This window comes from Mastigoproctus giganteus, chromosome 4, assembly GCF_048544385.1.
Source record: "Mastigoproctus giganteus isolate SK-2022 chromosome 4, ASM4854438v1, whole genome shotgun sequence".
Taxonomy (NCBI): domain Eukaryota; kingdom Metazoa; phylum Arthropoda; class Arachnida; order Uropygi; family Thelyphonidae; genus Mastigoproctus; species Mastigoproctus giganteus.
In genome coordinates, this window is record NC_143578.1 from 52,592,696 (window position 1) to 52,616,850 (window position 24,155).

The 24,155-nt window shown below is 39.1% G+C and overlaps 1 protein-coding gene across 1 annotated transcript in view; it reads left to right on the forward strand.

The window, feature by feature from the left end:
- Positions 1-24,155, forward strand: part of LOC150086740 (plexin-B-like) — a 415,555-nt gene that overhangs the window by 80,241 nt on the left and 311,159 nt on the right. The window contains exon 2 of the mRNA XM_090372733.1: positions 7,289-7,345. The gene's annotated coding sequence lies outside the window, so the exon portion shown is untranslated. The remainder of the gene's footprint in view (positions 1-7,288; positions 7,346-24,155) is intronic.

The following is a 24,155-nucleotide window of genomic DNA, read 5'->3' on the forward strand; positions in this document are numbered from 1 at the left end:
TTGGTTTCCTTGGCGCAAATTTAGATTAATCAATTAACCGATCTAGTTGGTGACAACATTTTTTTATCCTGTATTTATTCTATAGAACACGCTGCTTAGTATGCTCCAATCTACATTTTGCATTCTTGGGGGCAGTTGCATTTCGCTCCCAGAAAAAAAAAAAAAAAAATCAAATCTAACCTTTAGAATGCGTGCAATTTACACACGTAAAATATACTAACGCTTCACGGCCTTGCTTACCTTGGCGCAAATTAAGATCGACCAACCAACAAACCCGGTTGGTAATGTTTTTTTTTTTTTTTTTTTTTTAATACAATCCGTACACAGATTACGTCTCGTATATCCGTTATCCTGTGGCAAAGTGACCTTAGGCCGGCCTTGAATTGTCCGCATTTTCTCCGATTCGACATTTCACAATCCTGCCACCTCATAGCTTGTAGATATTATTCCAAAATAAGCAAACGATTAGAATGCGAGCAATTTGCAGACGTAATAAACTAAATGCTTCACGGCCTTGTTTGCCCTGGCGCATATTAAGATCAACCAACCCAACAGACCCAGTTAGTAATGTAGTGTTTTTTTTTTTCTTAATACAATCTGAAAACCGTTTGATTACATGTCGTATATCCGTTATCCTGTGACAAAGTGACCTTAGGCCAGCCTTCTTGAATATTGTTCGCATTTCCTCCGGTTGACATTTCAGCACACATACAGTGTACAATGATTTAAAAAAATATATTTTAGCTCATCAAGATCTATTGATCACGTCTGTTACTTAACTTTTTCGGTATTAGTGTACACATTTCTGGATATCGTTCTTCTGACACGTCAGCTGTAGCATACGAGATCATTTCATATTCATGAGGTGTCGTTTGGCCAAAATAAAAGCGTCCGGTAATTATTTCAGTGCGTCGATGTTTTAATAGTTGATACGGGGAAAAAAGCGATTGACGTCACCGTAGTTTCGTAAACGGATTCGGCTTTAATAAATAAGAGTTCATCTAATTAATGACTGTCGTTGCTTTGTATCGTGTATTCGGTATCTGTAGAGGTTCGAGCCTGTTTGAGAACAGGATAAAGAATAGGGTTTACATGCCAGGTTAAGGGTTAATATATATTTTATAAGCAAACGCTGTGTACGGCAGCGATAGAGTTTTGTCTTTTCACGTGCATCAAACGGGTCATTAATATAAATGATGAATGGAACGAAGAGAGAAATTCTTTTCCGCGCAGACAGTGCGCAACCCGAGAATAAAAGAACATAAATTTCACTTTTTATTCATATGGCGCCGATGGCAGGCTGAACACAGTTGTAACCGGCTCTTTATTCTGCCCACATTCGACCCGGTTTAAATGGAGGGGGACGAATCAATTGCGGTTTATGAACTGTTGCTGGGTTTTTTTTTTTTTTTTGTTGTTGTTTTATAATTATTTGAGGAGATGAATAAAAGAGCGAGGAGGAAAAAAAAAAGAAAGTATGAGGGAGAAAGAGACGAAGGGTGAAGAGAATATGAAGAGGAAGATAAAGGAGGGAATGCATGAATAGAGGGTGAGTGTGAAGAGGAGAGATGGAAGGAGAGAGAGAGAGAGATAGATGGATGGAGAGAGAGAGAGAGAGAGAGAGAGAGAGAGAAATTATGAAGAGACAGACAGACAGACAGGGAGAGAGAGAGAGAGAGAGAGAGAGAGAGAAACACAGTAAGAGAGAGAGAGAGAGAGAGAGAGAGAGAGAGAGAGAGAGAGAGAATGATAAAAAGTGAAAGATAGATATAGTAACAAAGAAATGAGAGAGAGAGAAATTATAAAGAGACAGACAAAGAAATGTAGGGAGAGAAAGATAAGGACAAAGAGAGAAAGAAATCAGGAAGAGATCGACAAAGAAAGATAAGCACAGACACAGAGAAAGAAAGAAATGAGAAATAGAGAGAAATTATAAAGAGACAGAGAAAGACAGAGAGAGAAAGAAATCAGGAAGAGATCGACAAAGAAAGACAAGCACAGACACAGAGAAAGAAATAAATCAAATCAGGAAGAGATTGACAAAGAAGGATAAGCACAGACAGAGAAAGAAAGAAATGAGAAAGAGAGAGAGAGAAATTATAAAGAGACAGAAAAAGATAAGGACAAAGAGAGAAAGAAATCAGGAAGAGATCGACAAAGAAAGATAAGCAGACACTGAGAAAGAAAGAAATCAGGAAGAGACAGATAGTAAGGAGTCGAAAGAGAAACAATAAGAGAAAGAGATACAGTAAGAGAGAGAGAGAGAGAGAGAGAGACAGAAAGAGAAAAAGAGAGAACAATGGAAGTGAAAGGCAGATAGGGAGAGAAAGAAATTAGAGAGGCAGAGAGCAACAACTAGAGAAAGAGAAACAGACAATAAGAGGAAGAGACACAGAGAGAAATAGATAGTGAGAGGACGATGGAACGTGAAAGATAAATAGGGAGAGAAATAAATCAGGAAGAGAAAAAGAAACCAGAGAGACAGAGTAACAAATAGAGAAAAAGAAACAGGCAGAAAGAGAGAGAGAGAGAGAGAGAGAGAGAGTGCGCGCGTTGGCAAGCAAGAGATAGATACAGTGACAAAGAAATGAGAGAGAGAGAGAGAATGAATGAAATCAGGAAGACGAAGATAGAAAGTGAACGAGAGAGAGAGAGAGAAACAAATTGAGACGGTGAGTAACAAATAGAGAAGAAGAAAATAGGCAGTTACAGAGAGACAGATGGAACAATGGAAAGTAAAAGTTAGATAGAGAGAAAAAGAGAGTTAAAAACAGAGGAGAAAGAGACAGCAATGGAAAACAAGAGAGGGAAATGATAGAAAGATAAATACAGTGACAGAGAAATGAGAGAGACGGAAAGAGATTGAAAGGGGACAAACAGAGAAAGAGAGATAAAGCCAGTAAGACATGGAGAAAGATGGAAAGAGATAGAGAGAGTATATATATATATATATAGAGAGAGAGAGAAAAGCTAGATGGAAAAGGGGGGGGGGGTGAGCGGTGATGAAAAGTGAAAGATTGATATAGTGAGAAAGAAATGAGAGCGACAGAAAGAAAGAGGAGAGACAGAGAAAAAGATAGAAAGTGGAAGTTAGGGAAAGAGAGAAAAACCAGAGAGAGAAAGAGATAAGGAGAAACGAGTATAGAGAGAAATAGATACAGAAGGGGGAACAACGATTTAGAGAGAGGAAATAGAGAGAACAGTCAGAAAGAAAAAGAAAAATGTAGATATAAATGGATAGAGAGAGAGAGAGAGACTGAAAAAGATAGGAGAAAACAAAGAGCGGAGGTGAGGGAAGAGACAATGTGAGGGCGTTATAGTAACAGAGAAAAAGAAATAAAAACGAGGTAGTGAGAGGGAAAGAGAGAGGAAGAAATGGACTCAAGAAAGATGTAAAGAAAAGCGAAAAAGATAATTCGAACGAAAATGGAAATACACAAAAATAGAAATAAAGAAAATCGGAGGGAAAAAATGATAAAATTTAGCCACGGGAAAAAGAGAAGCGCAGATTGGTGCAGGAAGAAAGTGAGCGAAAAGAAAGAAAGAAAAACAGTGGGGAGAGCGAAGTAGCCACCCGATATGCAGCCGAAGCGTCACTCGAGAAGATGGCCCGATAGCTCGCGAGGGTGTTTGAAATCACGTATTTCACAGGGGCAACTGCAATTCTTATCACGCTTTATTTTCTATTTATTTTTAAATGGACACACGTGGATGCCTCAGCCGATACGCAGCAGTTGCCCCGGGCAACCGGATATCAATGGAGGCAGGTGAAAAGTGACTTTGATCTTTTTATTCGTGCCTGGGACTCGCCATTCTGGAAGGAATGAATGAATGAACAGGATGCCTCCTCTATCTTCAGATGTCGCTCGCAGATAGAAAACAGCCCCGCACAGCTCGACTTACGATGCACGAGAGGCGATCGAGAGAGAGAGAAAAGAAGTGGCAGAAACTAAGAGGGTCGGCATTACCTGCAAATTCTAAGCTGAAAAGGACCACGTTTTCTCAGCGAACCGGAGCAAGAAAGAAAGAAGAAAGAAATTTTGCTGCGCTCACTCCGAGATACCGCAGTGGCAAATAAACCCGGCCCGTGCCTAATGGAAGGATCACATTTTCCCGAGATGAAACATGACCTGTTACTTGCCCTACCCGAGGTTTCTAAGTACGCCATTTATGAAACCGAAGTCTCAATTATCCCCGCGTGTGTGCCTGCCTGCCTTCGGTGCCTTTAATTTCCATTCAGGTTTCTCGATATCGATTTGTTTTTGCTTCTGCGCATGAGCACAGTTTTTCCACTTCTTCATCATTCTGCGTAATCTACATTAAATTTCATTCGCGTATACATAAAGTGGTTTCACTCTGTCCGTCCAGCTGTTTGTCCGTCCGCATGTAATAACCCGATATTTAGTAGAGTATACGGATTTTTTTTTTTTTTTTTTAGAATGGCTTGTACAGCCATTTCATTCATTAAAATCGGACTGATAAAAATCCGGCAATTATTATTTCTTCGTCCGTTCGTCCGTCCTCATGTAATAACTGGACTCCCAGCGAATAGATTTTAATAAAAAAAATTATTTCGCTCTTATAGAAACAGTTATTGGACCATCCAAATTTCATTAAAATCGAACCAATATTATGCCCATTGCCGTGATCTGATTGGAGGAATACGTGAGCAATAATAGCGGATGCGCAGAAACGAAATCTCCACGTCAGCGCATAAAAACCGTTTCTTTTTGCTCTTTATTTGTAATAATTCATCATTTCTGCCCCCCTCCCCCAAATAAAACCTTATTAATGTAGGGTATTCATACAACCTCCCCAATGTGTCACACTCGGTTAAAAAAAAATCGGAAATGTCAAAGGTGAACGTTTGGCTGCAAAAGCGAAAACAAAAAAAACTACCTGGCGAGGATATCTCCGAGCAATGACCTACGGAGGTTATCAATACCCTTAACAACGACGCTGCATGCACCTACGCAGGAAAAGCAACCTACTCTTCTTTTTCTTTCTTTCTTTCTTTTTTTTTTAATTACTTGGAGGAAAAGGTGGAAATAAAATTGCTTCGTAAGCCTTTCACTCCCCACTTTCTTGGAAAAAGACTCCGATTTGAAGAAAACAATTAAGAAGACCTCCCGCTCTCTTGGTTATCACACAACCATGTGAGAGTCACTGTTTAAGCATGTTCCGGCCCTGTAGTATTCAAGTGTTTAGTTGGTAAGTCTTATCACGCAGAAGGAGAGCCGGGCCATTAATTAAGTACAGTCGAGTAGCGGGAACAAAGATAGCATTGTGGGGTGTGGTGTACAGAAGCCGAAAAACACGTAGAATTAAAGCGTTCTAGCTGTTTTAATTTGCCTCGGCACCGTAATCGACTCCGATTGCGAACGGCACGCTACAAAACGGCGCATTCCGAAATAAAAAAAAAAAAAGGGGGGTTTTCTATCCCGGTTTTATTTGATTAGCCAAAAGATCTCTTCCATCATTTGAACGGACCACCCGCATTTCTTGTATCAAGAAATTACTTACTTAATGCTCTTTCTTTGCGTCTCCCCAGACAAGAAGGTAATGTTAATGCTTTCTTGAATCATTAGCAATTTAAATGTCACATCGGGATCTCTCTGCAAGGTAGGGGGGACGAGTGGAGGAAGGGGGGAGGTAGAACGCTATAAGGTTCCACGCTACTCGTCCAATCCCTTCAAATGATACAGGTTTTATGGCCGGCAGAAAGAAAATACGCTGATATGTAAATAGGACATCGTTACCGTGGCCCGATTTCAAGTAACTCCGGACCTGCTAAATGAAAAGTGTAGTTTGCACATGTTCGTGTACTTAAATAGAACGAAAGAAAACTGCTTTTGTGATTAAATAGCGAAAGAAAATCTAAATTAATCAACTCAAAGAAAGAAGAATGAAAGTACGCCGGATAGTATAAACAAGTTTTAAAAAATCAAGCCGGCGCAGGTGTCGAATGCTTTAAGTATTTTATCCCCCTCATTTTGTATCCCCTCTTGGCTTCCCTTAGCTTTCTCTTCTTTCTTTAATAATATTTAGGTATAACTAAAAGATGGCGTAAAATGAATTAACGTGTTTACCAAAATAGTTGTAATCGTCTCTAGGCAACCGGCAACTATTTAAAACATGTTGTGATAGAGGATGCTTGAAAATTATAATAAGGCAATGAGGGGTTTCTGTCATATTTTTAGAAAATTTTAACGAAGGTAAACAAACCGGCAACAAATTCTTCTCCTGAAATTAAGCAGCTTAGATATTTTCTCTAAAAGATCACTTGATAAAACAAAAAAAGTCCAAACATACTTTTTTTGTGATAAATATTAAAAGGCTGTAATTATTTACTGGAATTAATTATTTTGTGGTGGATAAATTTTTGTTCAAAAGGCACTAATCTCTAATGCTTAATAAGGAATTATAATCCTGGGTGGCGCTGTAAGGCGTCAAACAAAAAATCGGTTGGTTTGTTGCCGGTTCTCCTGAAAGTAAAACATAACCAGAATTGTATGTCTATCGTTTTTTTTTTTTTTTTTTTTTATAACAATAAAACACAGAAAGGTGAAAATAATTTTTAAACAGAATTTCGTGTAAGGCGTCAAATAAAAGATCGATTGATTTGTTGCCGGGTTCTCCAAGAAAAGTAAGAATGAAAGTATGGTGGATAGTATAAACACAACTAAATAATAGACAACCAGAATTGTATGTCTATAGTTTTTTATAACAATAAAGTACAGAAAGGTGCAAACAAAAGATCGGTTGGTTTGTTGCCGGGTTTTCCTGATAATAAAAGATAACCAGAATTGTATGTCTATGATTTTTTATAATAATAAAACACACAAAGATGAAAATAATTTTTAAATGAAAGATTTCTTAACCCAAACCATCGTCTGGTTGACGATCGAACGCCCGGCAACAAGTTTACCGTCAAACGCGAAAGGTTTTCCAAACGCCAAAAGACATCAACTGGGCATGCGCCCTGATATCTTACTCCACTTCCAATTTTCCCCCTCTTCTGACTCCTCAAATGAATCGGATTACACTGAGAAAGAATTCATTCACGACAGAGTGGACGAATCCATTACAAACTCACCAGGGGGAGGAAGGATCATTTCGATGTCCGCCAACCAAAAGAAATGTAAAATTCAAAATTCGAAAGAAAAATTTTAATTTTCGTTTGTATCTGATGTATTAAGTTTTAATATATGAATTAATACAAGGATAAATTTTTAAAAATGTTAAAAAAAAAAAAAAAGCTAATAAGCCTATTTTTATCTATTTTTAGGTACATCCAAGATTGGTTGTTCTGGAGTTTCATAAGTCCTCGTGTTTTCAATTGATGGTAAGTTTTATTTACATCACATTGTTTTCATATATTTAAAATTCGTTATTTGATGGATTCACTTGGTGTGGTTAAAACCCTCGAAGGATCCTTATTTAGACAGTAAAAGATTGATGGAAACCCCACTAAATGCGTCTTTGGGGTCCATCCATAGAGTAGAAAAATCATTCTCGTTTGTATGTTGCCTTTTTACTTCTTCATTCGATTCCAAAATGCTCCTTAGTCCATCCGCGGAACTAATTTCTCCATTATGTAAAATACATCCGTATTTATCATGCGTCTGTTTTGATGGCCCCAGAAAAACCATCTTGGCACCAAGAAAAAATTTTTTTTTTCTTGGTGCAGAAACAAAGAATGTGACGTCGTTTAATGTATAAATTTGTATTTATTATTTTCCATTTCATATTCTTTCCCATTCTCACTGAACAAAATAGGAGACACATTTACAATTCATCTAATAGAAAACCCTATGCATTCCACTTTCCCCTTCTCTCTCTCTCTTCAGGAAAGCCCAATGTGATACGTCTTTTCGTTTGGAAAATATATTTGTCTTACGAAATGTAGGTGAAGAAGGGTGAAAGTGGATCGCTGGTTCTCCTGCGTTAATAAAAATCCATAGGAGACAATGCTAATAAAAATCCATAGGAGACAATCCGCATTGATCTATGTAAAACAATTGAACTAATTTACAAAAAAAAATCAAATAATTATATTTTAAATGAAATCTTAATATTCATCCGCTTAACCCACTGCGGATCAAGTGGATCATTTATCTTTACCAACTTTGTTTTAATAGAATATTTACCTTTGGAAACATGGATTCAGTGGATTGTTTCCATTTCGTCAAATGGATTAAGTGGATCATTTTCCGTTTATTAGTTGGGTTAAATGGACAATTTGCTTTTTATGGGATGGGTTAAGAGGACAAGTTTCACTTTGGTATTGGTTAAGGGGATAGCTTTCATATTACAGCATGGATCAAGTGCATTATTTTAATTATGTTTTGTGGGTTAAGTGGATAGTTTGTTCAGTTTTATGACATGGATTAAGTAGATCGTTGGCGCATATCGTTGTATATATTATATGGATCGTTTACCTTTTGTGAATGAGTTAAGTGGATCGTTTTTATTTCGCGAAATGGGTTAAGGAGAAATGGTGAGATAGAAAGGGCGACTGAAAGAGGGAAATTGTGAGACAGAAAACGAGAAATAGCCAGAGATATAAAATTTTGTGACGTGGATCAAGAGGATATCTTTCATTTTGTGATTTGGGTGAAGTGGATCGTTTGAATTTTGAGAAATAACAAAACAGAAAGGGAGGCAGAATTTTGTGAACTAGTTTGAATGAATTGTTTCCATTTAATGAAATGGGATAAGTGGATCGCTTTCATTTAGTGAAATAGATAAGTGGATTATTTGCCTTTATGGGGCATTGGTTAATTAGACAGCTTCCATTTCGTGACATTGTTTAAGTGGATCATTCGCGCATTTTGTGATATTGTTTAAGTAGATCATTCACGCATTTTGTGACATGGGTTAAGTGAAGACCGTGCATTTTGTGGCATGGGTTAAGCGGATCATTTGCAAATTTTGTGTGACATGGGTTAAACGGATCGTTCGCACATTTTGTGACATGGTTAAAGGGATCATTCGCACATTTTGTGACATGGGTTAAGCGGATCATTCGCACATTTTGTGACATGGGTTAAGCGGATCATTCGCATATTTTGTGACATGAGTTAAGTGAATCGTTCGCACATTTTGCGACAAGGGTTATGCGAATCGTTCGCACATTTTGTGACATGGGTTAAATAAAATAAATTTCATGTTTATACTTCGGGAGGACCAAACGGTCAGAGAAGTTCACAAGAGAGAATACAAGAAACAACACCGTATTCAGCAGTCATGGGTTTGAACCCCGGTCACTCAAGGTACGTATACTTATGCACCCGCGCACTAATCACTCGGCTACGGCGGCGCGGTTAAGCGGATCGTTAGCGTATTTTGTGACATAGGCTAAGTGGATCGTTCGCGCATTTTGTGACAGGGTTAAATGGACCCTTTACGTTTTATGACATGAGTTAAGTAAACCGTCTTCATTTCATAAATGGGTTAGCGAGGAATAGCAAGGTAGAAAGGGAGACAGAAATTTGCGACATGGATTCAATGGATCGTTTTAATTTTGTGAAATGGGTTAAGTGGATCGTTTAAATTTTGTGTGAATGGTTAAATGGATCAACCGACTAATTTACGACGACACAACCAGATTAAGAATCCTACATTCTTACGTATTGCACTAAATTTATCTACACACGGCCTTTTGTGCTTCCGAATGTTTGTAGATACAAAGATTTTTTTTTTTAAATCCAAAAGGTTCTCTTGTTTTTGTATATTGATCTTCTTCACCATCGTCCTTGCTGTTAAAGTGACAAAGACATTTAAACTTGGTAAGTTAACTAATCCTATAACTGGCAAGATTGTAAACTCTTTCTCCACGACAATCCAACTTTTAAATTTATTGGGATCGCGCGAGTCAACTATTGCGCGTCAGCGTTCTTCGAGGGAGAAATTTAATGTTCGCCAAAAAAAGAGAAGAAAGAGAAGGCGGGTTGCCGGAAAATATTATCTATGCGGCCTGAACAATTATGAGATCGGAGGCAGGAGTGATGTTAACAGCTGCGGATAAATAGAGCGTAAGGAAAGAGTCCCATCTCGTAGGTCTGGGGATTGCGTCCCTAAAATAACAGATTTTATTGACATTCGCCCGTTTTCCTATTAAGGTCGGCGAACCATTAGTTTCTGCTCGATTCTGACAAAAACATGGCGATACTTTACGCCCGAATTTTATCATTTGCTTCGATGCAAGTGCGGGGGTCAATTTTCCTACGAGAAATTGCCGCTTTTATTTCGAGTGCCGTGTTTGCCCGATGTTCTTTCTCTTAACGAATGTGTTTTCTTCGAGGACTTTCGGGAAGAAAGAAAAGAGGTCGTTATTTCCCGGCGTTTCCATATCGCGTTATTTATATTCAAGTTGGTGGAGGTGAAGTGAATAAAACACGGATGCAGATGAGGAAATCTTTGGGATGGGGATTATTCGTTTTCATCTTTTTTTTCTTTAACTATTTCCCTTATTCGTGAATATGTGTACTGAGTGGGTGGGTGGGTGTGACCTTCGACAGTCAGTAATCAGTTCGAGATGTACATCTGTATTTATTCTTGAAAGTTGTTTCGAGCATCGTTTCAATTATGCTTTATGTATGAACATAAAAATATAGAAAATATTTCGGATTTCTTAAAAAGAACTAGAGGAAGAGAAATTGGATTCCTTTATTAGGTAGTGTGATTGGAGGTACAGCGAGAGAGAAATGTCAGGCAACCAGAGAGAACGAATGGAGAGACAGAGAGAAGAGGTGAAATAGAGAGAATGCAGGGGGAGGGGAGAGAGACATAAAACGAGAAGAAGGGAAATGGAAAGGAAGGCAGAGACAAGAAACAGAAAGGTGTAAAGAAAGAATGAGAGAGAGAAAAAATGCAGGATTGAAAAAGAGAGACAGACAGACAGAAAAATAAATAACGAGAGATAATAAAACAGAATGGAGAGAGGAACAAAAGATAGGGAGAAAGTGGAAAGATAGATAGAGAGAGAGCCAGATATTCGGAAAGATAAAGGGAGAAAAAGAGGTGGTAAAGAATGATAGAGAGAGAGAAAGAGAGAAAGATAAACAAAGATGGAAAGATTGAGAGAGAGAGAGAGAGAGAGAGAGAGAGAGATGGAAAGATTGAGAAACAGAGAGAGAGACAGCGAAATAGATGGAAAGATTGAGAGAGAGAGAGAGAGAGAGAGAGATGGAAAGATTGAGAAACAGAGAGAGAGACAGCGAAATAGATGGAAAGATTGAGAGAGAGAGAGAAAGCGAAACAGATTGAGAGAGAGAGAAACAGAGATGGAAAGATTGCGAGAGAGAGAGAGAGAGAGAGAGAGAGAGAGAGAGAGAAAGAAAGCGAAACAGATTGAGAGAGAGAGAAACAGAGATGGAAAGATTGCGAGAGAGAGAGAGAGAGAGAGAGAGAGAAAGAAAGCGAAACAGATTGAGAGAGAGAGAAACAGAGATGGAAAGGTTGCGAGAGAGAGACGGAAAGATTGAGAGGGAGACAAAGATGAAAAGATCGAGAGAGAGCGATGAGAGAGAAACAGAGGTGAAAGGATAGATAAAGAAAGAAAGAGACAGATGGAAAATCGAGAGAAAGAGAAACAGAGGTGGAAGGATAGATAGAGAGAGAGAGAGAGAGAGAGAGAGAGAGAGAGAGAGAGATGGAAAGATTGAGAGACAAAACTAAGAAAGGATGATTAGAAGAAAGAGAAAAAGCGGAGGGGAAGAGAGAGAGAGAGAGAGAGAGAGAGAGAGAGAAAGAAACAGATGACAAAAGATATATAGAGAGGTAAAGCTGAAGAGAAAGAATGACAGGAAGAAGGAAAGAATGTGAGAGAGGGGGAAACAGCGAGGAGAGAAAGAGTTGGAAATACAAAAAAGGAGAGATAATAAAATAGAATGAGGAGATTCGTATCTGTTGTGCGATCTTCGAAGTGCAATGCACCCTGGTGGCGACCACACCGTGCACAAATCGGCGTGTACTTCATTTCGCAGATTGCCACGGACACACACTTGCTATTCCGGACCAGAAGACACCGACCACGTGACCACCATCACCAATCGTCTGTTTCTCTGGCCGGCCCACACATTGCGCCAACTTTTCACCAGAAATGAACGCCACGAATTTACTGTTTGTGGCCGCAATAAGCGCGTTGTCATTTACACCCACCGACCCCCGCAAGGGGTGGGCCCGCTTGACAACAAAGAGGTGTTGCCTGTCACCCCGGCATTCACCTACCTGCGCATGCATTGATAAAACATGACATCGGGCACGGCATTATGATTTTCCAAAAGCCTGCCCTAACGAGATGGCCGGCAATCAATTAAACGCAGCCAGGGTGCGTTCGCTCTCTCTCGCAGTGCCACAATGCGCATCCACGCCGGCACAAATGCCACACGGCTCCGAGGGTGGAGATTGCAGGAAAAGTTGCGGCCGCTCGCTTAATGCGTAGTCGATATCCACGCGCAACTGCTTCGACACTAGATTGAGACATAACGGGGGGACAAACCGCGCGTGTCAACCCACAATACTTCCGTGACTGGCATTTCGTGTGTACGGTGGCGAGCGAGGTGCGGAGACAGAAATAGCCGGCCAGGTGGGCCGGCCAAATCAACCTTCCTGACATGCATGCAGCGCAATCGTTTTAAGCTCGCCATTCGAGTGCGGGGTGTAGAACAAAGGGGGTGGGTGGGGGATGAACCGGGTGGGGGAAGTTGAGTTAGTTTCCTGCTTTGTGACTTGCCGGCCGGCCTGCACGCACATGGGCCGGCCCGACAGCTTGATATTTAAACACGCAAATGACAGTAGGTTTGTACGATTGTCACCCTCGCTGCGCTGCCGCCTTAATGTGAGAAAATGCGAGCGGAGGTGAGGAAGACGACAACTCGAATTACGGCAGCGCCATCAATGGCCGCCGACACGCCGTTTTCTTCTTGGTACGTGTTTCGGTCTGCCGAACCGCCCGGCCCACCTGTTTGTTCCCGTGTTCGGCAAAGACAGGGACAGCATGAGAGGATGATGGAACGAAAACGACCATCGATCGAAAGCCGCACACTTTTTTAAGAGAGAGAGAGAGAAAGAAAGTAGAAGGCAATAACAGTCGCAGTTATAAATAGTCACTCTGGCAAAACGAAAGAAAGAAAGACTGAGTCACCATAATCACACACAAAGTAAAGAAATCATCCGCGCATGCGCATTCTCTCTCTCTCTCTCTCTCTCTCTCTCTCTCTCTCTCTCTCTTGCTGCCTGTCTATCGCTCTCTTTCCCTCTCTGTCTTTCTACTTCTCTCCATCTCATTCGTTCTATCTCTCCCTCTCTCTCTCTCTGTTTCCGTCTTTCATTCCCTCTCTCTATCTTTTGGACTTTAATTTCTTCTCTCTATCTTTTGGAGTTTAATTTCTTCTCTCTATCTCTGTCCTTCTGTCTGCCCCTCATTCCCTCTCTCTGCCTATCTCGCTGTCTGTCTATTGTTCTTTGTTCCCTCTGTCTTTCTGCTTCTTGCTGTCTCATTCGTTCTCTCTCTCTCTCTCTCTCTCTCTCTCTCTCTCTCTCTCTCTCTATCTATCTTTCAGGTTTTTCATTCCTCTCTTTTATTCTTTCTAACTCTCTCTCTCCTCTGTCTGTCTTTCGATCTTTCATTCTTTCTGTCTATCTCTGTCTCCACTCTCTCCCTCTTTCTGTATATACCTGCCTCTCTCTCTCTCTCTCTCTCTCTCTCTCTCTCTCTCTTGCTCACTGTCTATCGCTCTCTCTTTCCCTGTTTTTCTGCTTTTTGCTATCTCATTTCTTCTCTCTGTCGTTTGGTCTTTCATTCTTTCTCTGTTTCTATCCTTCTCTCTCTCTCTCTAACTCTCTATCTTTCGGTCTTTTATTCCTTCTTTTTAGCTCGGTCGTTTTCTCTTCCTCTTTCTTTTCCTCTCTCTCATTTTCTTCTTTTTCTCTATCTCTCTTTTTCTTTTTTCCCTTTCTGTCTATCCCCTTCCTCTCTCTCTTTCTCATTTTAGCACCACATATGTGTATATGTGTTTCTTATTGACTTCTACCGTCCGAACTATTTTCATTCCACTAGGTGCGTTCTTTAGGTTGGCTTGTCCGTTCCCAAGAATAGAAGAAAAAAACTGTGAGAAACGCGAAGAAGAATGCAAACACCTCCAAGAGACTGGAAAATTGTTATATTCAAAGCGCCTCAATAAATTCCTTACCTTAGGAAAGGGACTCGAACCAGGACCGTTGGAAATCAGGGTGGGCAGGAACAAGAATGCACTTCTTCCTCACAAATGCCAAAAGTAATTATAAACAGTTAAAAAGAAAGAAAGAAAAAGTATGATAATATGAGAAGCGGCAGGTAGATAGATGGAAAATGAAGAGATAGTAATAAAGAAGGAAAGAAAGAGGGATCTTCTGCAACATAAGCTTTTAGAATCTCCCAAACTTGCAATGTTTCGTATCTCGTGATGCAGTGGTCGCCAGCATCGTGTTACCATTTGCTTTCTCTCTCTCTCTCTCTCTCTCATCTATCTATCCATCCCCTCCACGCGCGAGTAATGAGTTGCACGCAGAAAGCAGTGTCTGCTGTGAGGCTTCCGCCGCAATGTCAATTAAAATTTCCTAATTCCGGGCTACTTACGGGCACGTGGGCAACTGGCAACAGTACGCGTCTGTTTTCCGATAGCTGCACCACCAGAAAATGTCTCGTGTTTAATGCGTTTCCTTTAATGACCGCCACTGTAATGGTTGAGCGAAATCCCATATTTATGGAAGCTTCGATATTCCTCGGTCGAGAGAGAGAAAGAAGAAAAAAGTCGTTCTTTTAATTTCGCCGGAATACGGCACAAACAAAGGCGGTTGTTTCGTTTTAAAAGCCCCATTCGCAAAGCATTGTGGGAATCGATCAACGCAGCTGGCCTTCCTCGCAAATTGGGGTGGGCTCGAAAGAACTTTGCGCGGCTGCGGCGGCATTAATGGTCATCGCAATAAGCAGATTATGCGGCCGAACGGGGGTGTTCTTACGACTGGATGCTACTCTGAACGTTGCGCCTTCCACCGCACCTCCGACAGGTGAACGTACGGTGGTCAAAAAGCGCCGTAATCACCTGGTTTGCTTTGCTCCTCCTCCTCCTCATCCTCCTGAAAAATCGTGCCGTTGAATTGATTGAAAGCGGGTTTTACGGAAGTCCAAAACGAATCTTAAGACGTCGGAGTGGCGAGAAGGATGCGGAAATCTTATTTATTAAAAATACATCTTCTTGGATGACGCTTAATTACAACTGAGATGTCCACTGTTAAGAAAGAGAGAGAGGGATAAAGAGACAGAGTGCAATGGGAGGAGAAAGAGAGAGAAATGGGAAGAGAAATAGGGGAAGAGAGAAAAAAAAGAGAGATTAAGGGAAGAAAGAAAATGATGGATTAAGGGGAGAGAGAAAGATAAAGGGAAGAAGGAGAAAGACAGATTAACGGAGAAGAGACTAGGTGGAAAGAGAGAGAAAGAAAAAAGATAGATTAAAGGGAAAAAGACAGATTAAGGGAAAGCGAGATAGATTAAGGAGAGAGACGGATTATGGGGAAGAGACAGAGAGAGAAAGATTAGGGTAGAGACAGAAAAAGACAGACATTAAGGGGAAGAGAGGTAGATGAAGGGGAGAGACAGAAAGATAAAGGAGGAGAAAGAGAAGACTGAATTAAGGGGAAGTGAGATAGATTAAGGGGAGAGGGAAAGATAAAGATAAGAGGAAAAGTGAGAGAGGGAGAGAGAGAGAGAGAGAGAGAGAGAATAAAAGGGGGAAGGGAGAGAGATTTAAAGGAAGGTGAGATAGATTTAAGGGGACAGAGAGAGAGAGAAACGTGGATTAAAAGGAGAAGAAGAAAGAGAAAGATAGATTCAGGGGAAGTGAAATAGTTTAAGTGGAGAAAGAGAGAAAGACAGATTAAGGGGAAAGAGAGAGATTAAGGGGAGTAAGATATATATAAGCAGGCGAGAGGGAGAGAGATAGATTAAGGGGAAGTGAGATACATTAAGGGGGAGAGAAAGATAAATTAAGGGAAGAAGCAGAAAGGCAGATTAAGGGGAAAGAGATTAAGGGAGGAGAGAGAAAGAAAAAAGATAGTTTAGGAGGAAAGAGAGAGATTCAGTGGAAGTGAGTAGGTTAAGGTGGAAAGAGAGAGAAAGATTGATTAAGGGGAAAGAAAAAGACAGATTAGGGGAAAGAGAGGAAGACAGATTAAGGGGAGAGAGAAAGATAGATTAAGAGGAGAAAGACATTGTGGGAAAAGAGAGAGAGATTAGGGGAAACAGTGAGAGAGGGGGAGAATAAGAGGGAGAAGGGAAAGAGGGAGATTAAGGGGAAAAGAGATAGGTTGAGGGAAGAGATAAAGAGAGAGAGAGAGAGATTAAGGAGAGGAAAATGAGAAAGGTAACAGAAAAGGGCAGGAGAGATTGAGTGAGAGAAAAAGAGAAGATGATAGATGGCAAAAAAAAGAATAAAAGAGAGGATTTGCTTTTGATCACTACCAAGGTAACTGAGACCGTAAGGTGTCAGTATGTCGGGTTTATAAATTAATGCATTCTGTGGCTGGTGTGTCTCTCTCGGATGAAAGACCTGATAATAATCCAGGGAGAAAGCCACTACATGCTGAGCCCTCTGAAATGCGAGCCCTCGCTCTACTAAACAACCTCACAAAAATAAAACAGAAAGGTGGGCCGAAATCCCCTTTAATTTCCACTGACGTCGTAGCCCCCTGAAACGCAAAGGCCATCCGGGCTTATAAACCGTAAACACGCATCGTTTTCACGAGAATTATTTACTAAGGAACGCAATAAATTACGAGTCGCAACCGTGCCTAATACAAACACGTGGAGGACGCTCCGATGCCGTCTTCGCTATAAAAACTATAAATTTCGGTGTCCTTAATATTTCCTTTAATAAATAATGAACGGAGATTTCTCCTTTTTCCTCCTCTTTTTTTTAGATTGTTGGCCATGTTCTTGTTATGTTTTTCTTTACTGTCTCTCTCTCTCTCTCTTTTTTCTCGCGTAATGATATTCTTCTTGGCGTCCAGATAAGAGTTCATACATAACACTCGAGCTCCTACTTCGTCTTCCAGTTCCGGACTTGTAGACAGCCCAACGACTTAGCTGAAATATCTGCGGAACCAGAAGAAGAGGAAAAGCCCAGATAAAAATGTCAAACGTAATCTATCCATTGCTTTTTATAGACACATTGACACTGAGGGGAGGCCGGGCAAAGTTGAAACAATGACTCGCAGACGCATCAGGAAGGAGAGAAAAAAATATATCCAGCGGTGAATAAAAAATATTACGCTGTTGGGATGGGATTTCAATAAAAGTCCCGGAGAAATTGAGTAATAAACTAAGAGAAGAGGAAGTTCGAAAACTTCAAACTTTTTTTTTTTTTTTTACCAATTCTAGTAATTTAGAGAATGTCTGCATTAATAGTACTTTGCAATTACAATTTCCTGGATATTTCAGTACTGTGAGAAAGCAGAAATCGACAATTGTTGATAAAAGAAAGCAACAATACTGTAGTTAGCACGTGCTTGAAGCTATCGCTTACGCTAACAGCAGACGAAGGGAAAAAAATTGTTTCGTGGTAAAATGATAGCAGGAGCAGACGAACATTTCGTGGTAAAGTGATGGCAACAATAGTGCTCGTGCACTAGAAAAATAGCAAACGAACTAAAAATTAGAAATCGACAATAAAAAGAATACTGTAGTTTGCACGTGCTCGAAGTCATCGCGTGCCCTAACAGCAGAAGAAGAAAATAATCAAATTTCATGGTAAAATGATAGCAGCAGCAGACGAAAAAAATATACATATTTCATGGTAAAGTAATAGCAACAATAGTGCTGGAGCACTAGAAAAATAGCACACGAACTAAAAATGAAAAAAATTATTCTTCCTAAACACAATTTCCTGAATTTTTCAGTACTATGAAAGAGCAGAAACGACAATTGGTTAAAAAAGTAACAGTACTAAAGTTAGCACGTGCTTGAAGTCGTCGCGTACTCTAACAGCAGACGAAGAAAAAGAGATTTCATAGTAAATGATAGCAGCAGACGGGAAAAAAATTACATTTTATGGTAAAGTGATAGCAACAATAGTGCTCCCGCACTAGAAAAATAGCAAACGAACTAAAAATGAGAAAGTAACAATACTGTTAGCACGTGCTCTCACAGAAGATGAAAAAAAATTTAGATTTCATGGTAAAATGATAGCAGCAGCAGACAGGAAAAAACATCACATTTCGTGGTAAAGTAATAGCAACAATAGTGAACTAGAAAAATAGCAAACGAACGAAAAATGAGAAATCGACAACAATTGTTGATAAAAAAAAAAAAAAAAGAAGGAACAATACTGTCATTAGCACGTGCTTGAAATCATCGTGTGCTCTAACAGCAAACGAAGAAAAAAAATTAGGTTTCATGATAAAATGATATTTCAGGGTAAATTGACAACAATAGTGCTAGCGCACTAGACAAATAGAAAACGAACTAAAAATGAGAACAACACTGTAGTTAGCACGTGCTTGAAGGCATCACGTGCTCTAACATCAGATGAAGAAAAAACATTTGATTTCATGGTAAAATGATAGCAGCAGTAGACGAAAAAAAAACATTTCATGGAAAAAGTAATAGCAACAATAGGGCACTAGAAAAATAGCAAACGAACTAAAAATGAGAAATCGACAATTGTTGATAAAAAAAAAAAAAAAAAAAAAGGAACAATACTGTAGTTAGCGCGTTCTTGAAGTCGTTATCTGCTGTTTCTCTAACAGCAGACAAAGAAAAAATAGATTTCATGGTAAAATGATAGCAGACGAAAAAAAAAAAGACATTTCATGGTAAAGTGATAGCAACAATAGTGCTCGCGCTCTAGAAAAATAGCAAACGAACTAAAGTATTGTTTCAATTTTCACCTTGATGTGGATATTGTTTTCATGGGTAGAACACATACATTGATTCCGCTTAAACCGAACATCTTTCTCGCAGACGAAGGATGCGTTTTGTTCAAAATCTTATGTTTACTTTTTCTTTTCTTTCTTTCTTTTCCTCAACCATCTTCTCTTCCCGGAGATTATTAGCCATAATACCCATAAACAGAGCAAACTCCACCGTTCTCTAACAATCCTCTGCTCCTTCTTCCCCCCCCCCTGTAGAAATCGACAGAGGGTGGATAACCAACGCTTCTCTAACCTTCCTGTTCCGGCATCCGTAGTGACAGGTAATCAGATAGGCTTTGCCGCCTGGGGAAACAGGATAACAGTCACACACGCACCAATGAAGACTTGAGATATACTCACACACACGCACACACACACACACGCGCGCGCACGCACGCGCACCAAGAGAGATTTGGGGGAAGGGCGTAGGAGATTAAAGAGAGGGAGAGAGAAGGAAGGAAAAACAAACAGAGGTGGGAGGCAAAGAAAGTAAAGGAGTAAATGCGCAGAAATGAACGAAGAGAGAAAGTGAATGAGTGAACGAATAATTAATATATTTATTGACTGGATTAAAACGTAGTGCTAACGTAAGGAATTCCCTATACGTCATTATATTATGTTTTCAATTTAGTCGCCAGGTGGCGGCTCATCTGCGATATTAGATATGGTCGTGGAGGTGTCTATATCTTTTGGTGCCTTGTCCGTCTGTCCGTCTACTAAACTTAAATCAGTTCTAAATAAAATGAGGGAGGACCATTTTTTATGTCTACGAGAGGGTTAAACGGACCAAATGACAACAGTGAACATTAATAAACAAAAGAAAAAACACGGTACGTGGTACCTCCAAACGACCATTAAATGAAATGGTGGAGAGCAGGGAGAAACAGATGCGTGTGGATCCACGGATGTTGGGGTATTCGGAAAACTGGAGCGGAATAAAATGAGTGAAGAGGAAAGCGTTATTTTCTTGTTTATCTCACGAAACGCTCGCTTCGACTCTCCCCCCCTCTTTATCCGTTGCACGTTCCTGTCTTTAAGTATTACCCGGATGTTATTACAGAGTGAGGAAGGAGGCCCCCATACCCACTCTATTTTAGTGTCGTTATGCCTGTAAATATCTTTTACACCACGCACTAACTATGGTTAAAGAGGCTGTTCTATTCTTAATGGACTTTACTGTAATATGACTTTGGCTCGATGCTTGCCCATCAGGATCCATGTAGAAAGGCATGGGGCGACACTAAATTGGACATAATAGCTCCCACCCTGAACCAGGGTTTATATTAATGGCAGCACGGGCGAAGAGGGAGTTATATAGAGGCTCTTTCTCTTTTGCCATTCATTTCCATCTTGTATTCGTCCGCTGTTACTCTCGGTGTAAGGTAGCAAACGAATATTTTATCGTATGCCTTTTTCATGTTTTTTTTTTTTTTTAACCTCCCTGAAACATGTTTCATTTTCAATTTGCATTGCGTGTTTTTTGGTTTCATTTGTAAAATATAAGTAAGGTGTATTCATCCGCCAATATCGATGGCCAATAGAAACTGTTATCCCTATCCGCGGTAAGTTTTCTCTACTACTATTCATTTTTACCCCTGAAGAAGGGGTAATTGGGAAAAACGGAACGTATTTTGCATGATCACCAGTGTACAAAGATTCCGATACTTCTTGTTCTGTAGTCTGGTTTCATTTGTAAAATATAATTAAGGTGTATTCGTCTGCCAGCTCTTCTCTATGGCATACCTGCTACTATAAATTATTATCCCTGAAGAAGGGGAAATTGGGAAAAACGGTACGTATCTTGCACAGATTCCGATTTGAAAATCGCAAGGCCCAGTGAAAATTGTGCATGCGGAGCCCCATGAGTGAAAAAATTTTAATATAAAATTTTATTATATTTAAAAAAAAAGTAAATTTTTGTTTTTAATCAATATAAATAAATGTTTGACATTTATTTTTCCTCTGTATTTAGAACATCGGGAGTAACTGTCATTATAGGGAACGTCATCAGGCATTTACAACTTTGTATCCCAAAATAAGATTAACTTAAAAAAAGATGCTGCAATGAAAGGGGATAGCATCAAACTACCAAACAAAGTTGCTCAACTGTTGTTTTTTATATAAAAAAATAGAGCTCGTGGAAAAATCGCTCACTATCAGTCAATAGACGCTGATGATGGTTGAATGTAAACAGTGGTAAACAAAAGCCACAGTACACAAATACTTAAATTACTGTAGACATTATTGATCAACTGTCTAGACGTCTAGACATCAGTAAGAAAGAGGTAAGAAGTTGATCACTTAGAAATTGTATGTTAATTAGCAGGGGACATCAGCTATTTTATTTATACCATCCCTTATTCATAGGTGCTTTATACATTATTTAAAAATACCTTCTGACTTTTTAATAATGTACACCTTCGATCGCGCAAGACGTAAGACAAGTGTGTGTTTATTGTGTGTGTGCGTGCGTGCGTGCGTCTGTGGTCTTGACTAAGTTATTAATAAAGTATGCCACTTTCCTCGATCTAAGATGTACGCACGACAGAACACGGCAATAAGAAAACACTGTTTCAAACTCTTCACCGATCTGCCACAAATCCTTTAAGACGCCAATCAAGAAAAGAAAACAATCAACCTTAAAAGAAACTCTTTAAGAACGTTAGCAGTAACCATTACGTTTATTACATTACTTGGCTTTTATTAATTGGATTTATTAAAAGATTTCACGAGAGACCAAATCTTCTCGGTGCCATTCTTTCCTTAAACGCACAAGTAAAGTTTTTAGCGCTGTAGTTTGTGTCGGCTGCGTAAGTGGCCAAGGAAACTTAGGCCATTAGGTTCGCACTGCAGTTCACTTTTCCATCTTATCTATCAGCGTCTCTAGCTGAAATGGTAAAAAGACTGAACACATTCTATTTGATTGACAACGCACCACACCAATGAACGATCGGCTGTCCTAATAACTAAGATAAAAAACTGTGTTCCTTACCACTCGTTGTCCTTTCAAAGTGGCCAAAAAATATATTTTTTTTGGATTATTTAAATTAATAATAAACAATGGCACGCGAATACATAAAATATATTTTAGCCACTCTGGTCTCAGACTGGAAACGTTCCATTTGATTGACAACACGCCACACCAATGAAAAATTGGCTGTTCTAATAACAAAGGCAAAAAAAAAAAAAAAAAAATCACATTCCGTGGCACTCCTAATCGTTTTCAAGTTGCCAAAAAAAAAATGGTATAAATTAATAATAAACAGTGGCACGCGAATGAAATAAACTATATTTTAGCTAAACTGGTCAGAGACTGACGACATTCTGTTTGATTGACAACACGCCACACCAATGAACAATCGGCTGTTCTAATAACACAAAAAAAAAAAAAAAAAAAAATTGCATTCCTTGCCACTCGTTATCCTTTTCCAGTTTCAAAACAAAACAAAAAAAAAAAAAGTTTGAATTATTTAAATTAAAATTAATAATATAAAGAATGGCACACGAATGCATAAACTGTATGTCAGCTAAACTGGTCAGGGACTGACGACATTCTGATTGACAACACTCCACACCATTGATTGGCAACACGCCACACCAATGAACGATCGGCTGTTTAATAACAAAGGGGGGAAAAATCGCGTTCCTTGCCGCTCGTTATCTCTTTCGAGTTTTTAAAAAAAAGAAAAAAAGCAGTTTGAATTATTTAAATTAAAATTAACAATAAAGAATGGCACACGAATGCGTAAAACTATATTTTAGCTAAACTCGTCATAGACTGACGACATTCTATTTGATCGACAACACTCCACCATTGATTGACAACACGCCACACCAATGAACGATCGGTTGGTCTAATAACAAAGGTAAAAAAAAAAAAAAAAAATTGCGTTCCTTGCCACGTGTTATTCCTTTCAAGTTTCCAAAAAAAAAAAAAAAAAAAAAATAGTTTGAATTATTTAAATTAAAATTAACAATAAAGAATGGCACACAAATGCATAAACTATATTTTAGCTGAACTGGTCAGAGACTGACGATATTCTATTTGATTGATAACACGCCACACCAATGAACGATCGACTCCTCTAATAACAAAGATAAAAAAAAAAAAAAAAAGAAATCGCGTTCGTTGCCACTTGTTATTCCTTTCAAGTTGCTAAAAAAAATAGTTTGGATTATTTAAATTAATAATAAACAATGGCACGCGAATGCATAAACTATATTTTCTAAACCTGGTCGGTTGCAGGAATTATAATAAGGGTAATCCTCAGGTTTTTTTTTTTTTTTTTATTAAAATTTTGAATACGAATTACTGATTCTTCTGCATCGGCATTTTGAACAGCAATGGGATTGTTGAAAGCCAACAATCCTATTGATAATATTAGTATAGAAAGAAGAAGGAACACTATTTGAATTCGCAATTTTTGTTAGCGTTTCGCCTGAAAGTTTTAAAAGATTTACGTTTCTTGGATAAAAACATATCGGCTTTAAAGATTAATATAATGCTGCAGACAGCGTAAGATCAAAAATCATAAGAAAAAAAAAAAAAAGAAGAAGTTCTCGTAGAAGAAGAAATATCTTTTGGTATAAAATTCAAATTTAAAATAATCTCCTTGTGGAGTTGGAAACACATGTATCCATTTGAAATTCTCTGATAGTCGCTGGAAGTGTTGGTTTACACCAGAATGTGCGGTAATGTGAGTAGGACGCTGAAAACTAGTTGAGCATTAAGAAATAGACCCCCGATAGAAAGAAAATTGGATAGAAAAAGCGAAAAAGATTTGTAACACTCCATGACGCTGTTCCCCTAGCTTGTCACTGCATTAACAGTAATGTTTGAGGTTTCAGGGTGAAATTGGAAACTAAAAGATCTATTGTGCTCGTAAAGTGGGGCATAAAATTGTCGTAAAGTACCCCGAAATATCTCACTCCAGGCACAGAGCACTTCGCTGTACTGAACGCTTCAAAAGCATAACAAGATCTCTTTTAAGGCCAAGAAACGAAATAGATTTTATGTCTTTATTGTGTACAAGGATTATATTAAGAAAAAGATATTGTAGAGAGAGACTAACAGCTTGTGTTAGCTTTCTTTGGCCCTTTCTTGGCATGCTCCTTGCGTTTAAGCTGTAGGAGATAAGAATATTAGGTATTATTAAGGGGAACGTTCCATTTCTCACCCATTACGGATCAGTGAGTGTGAT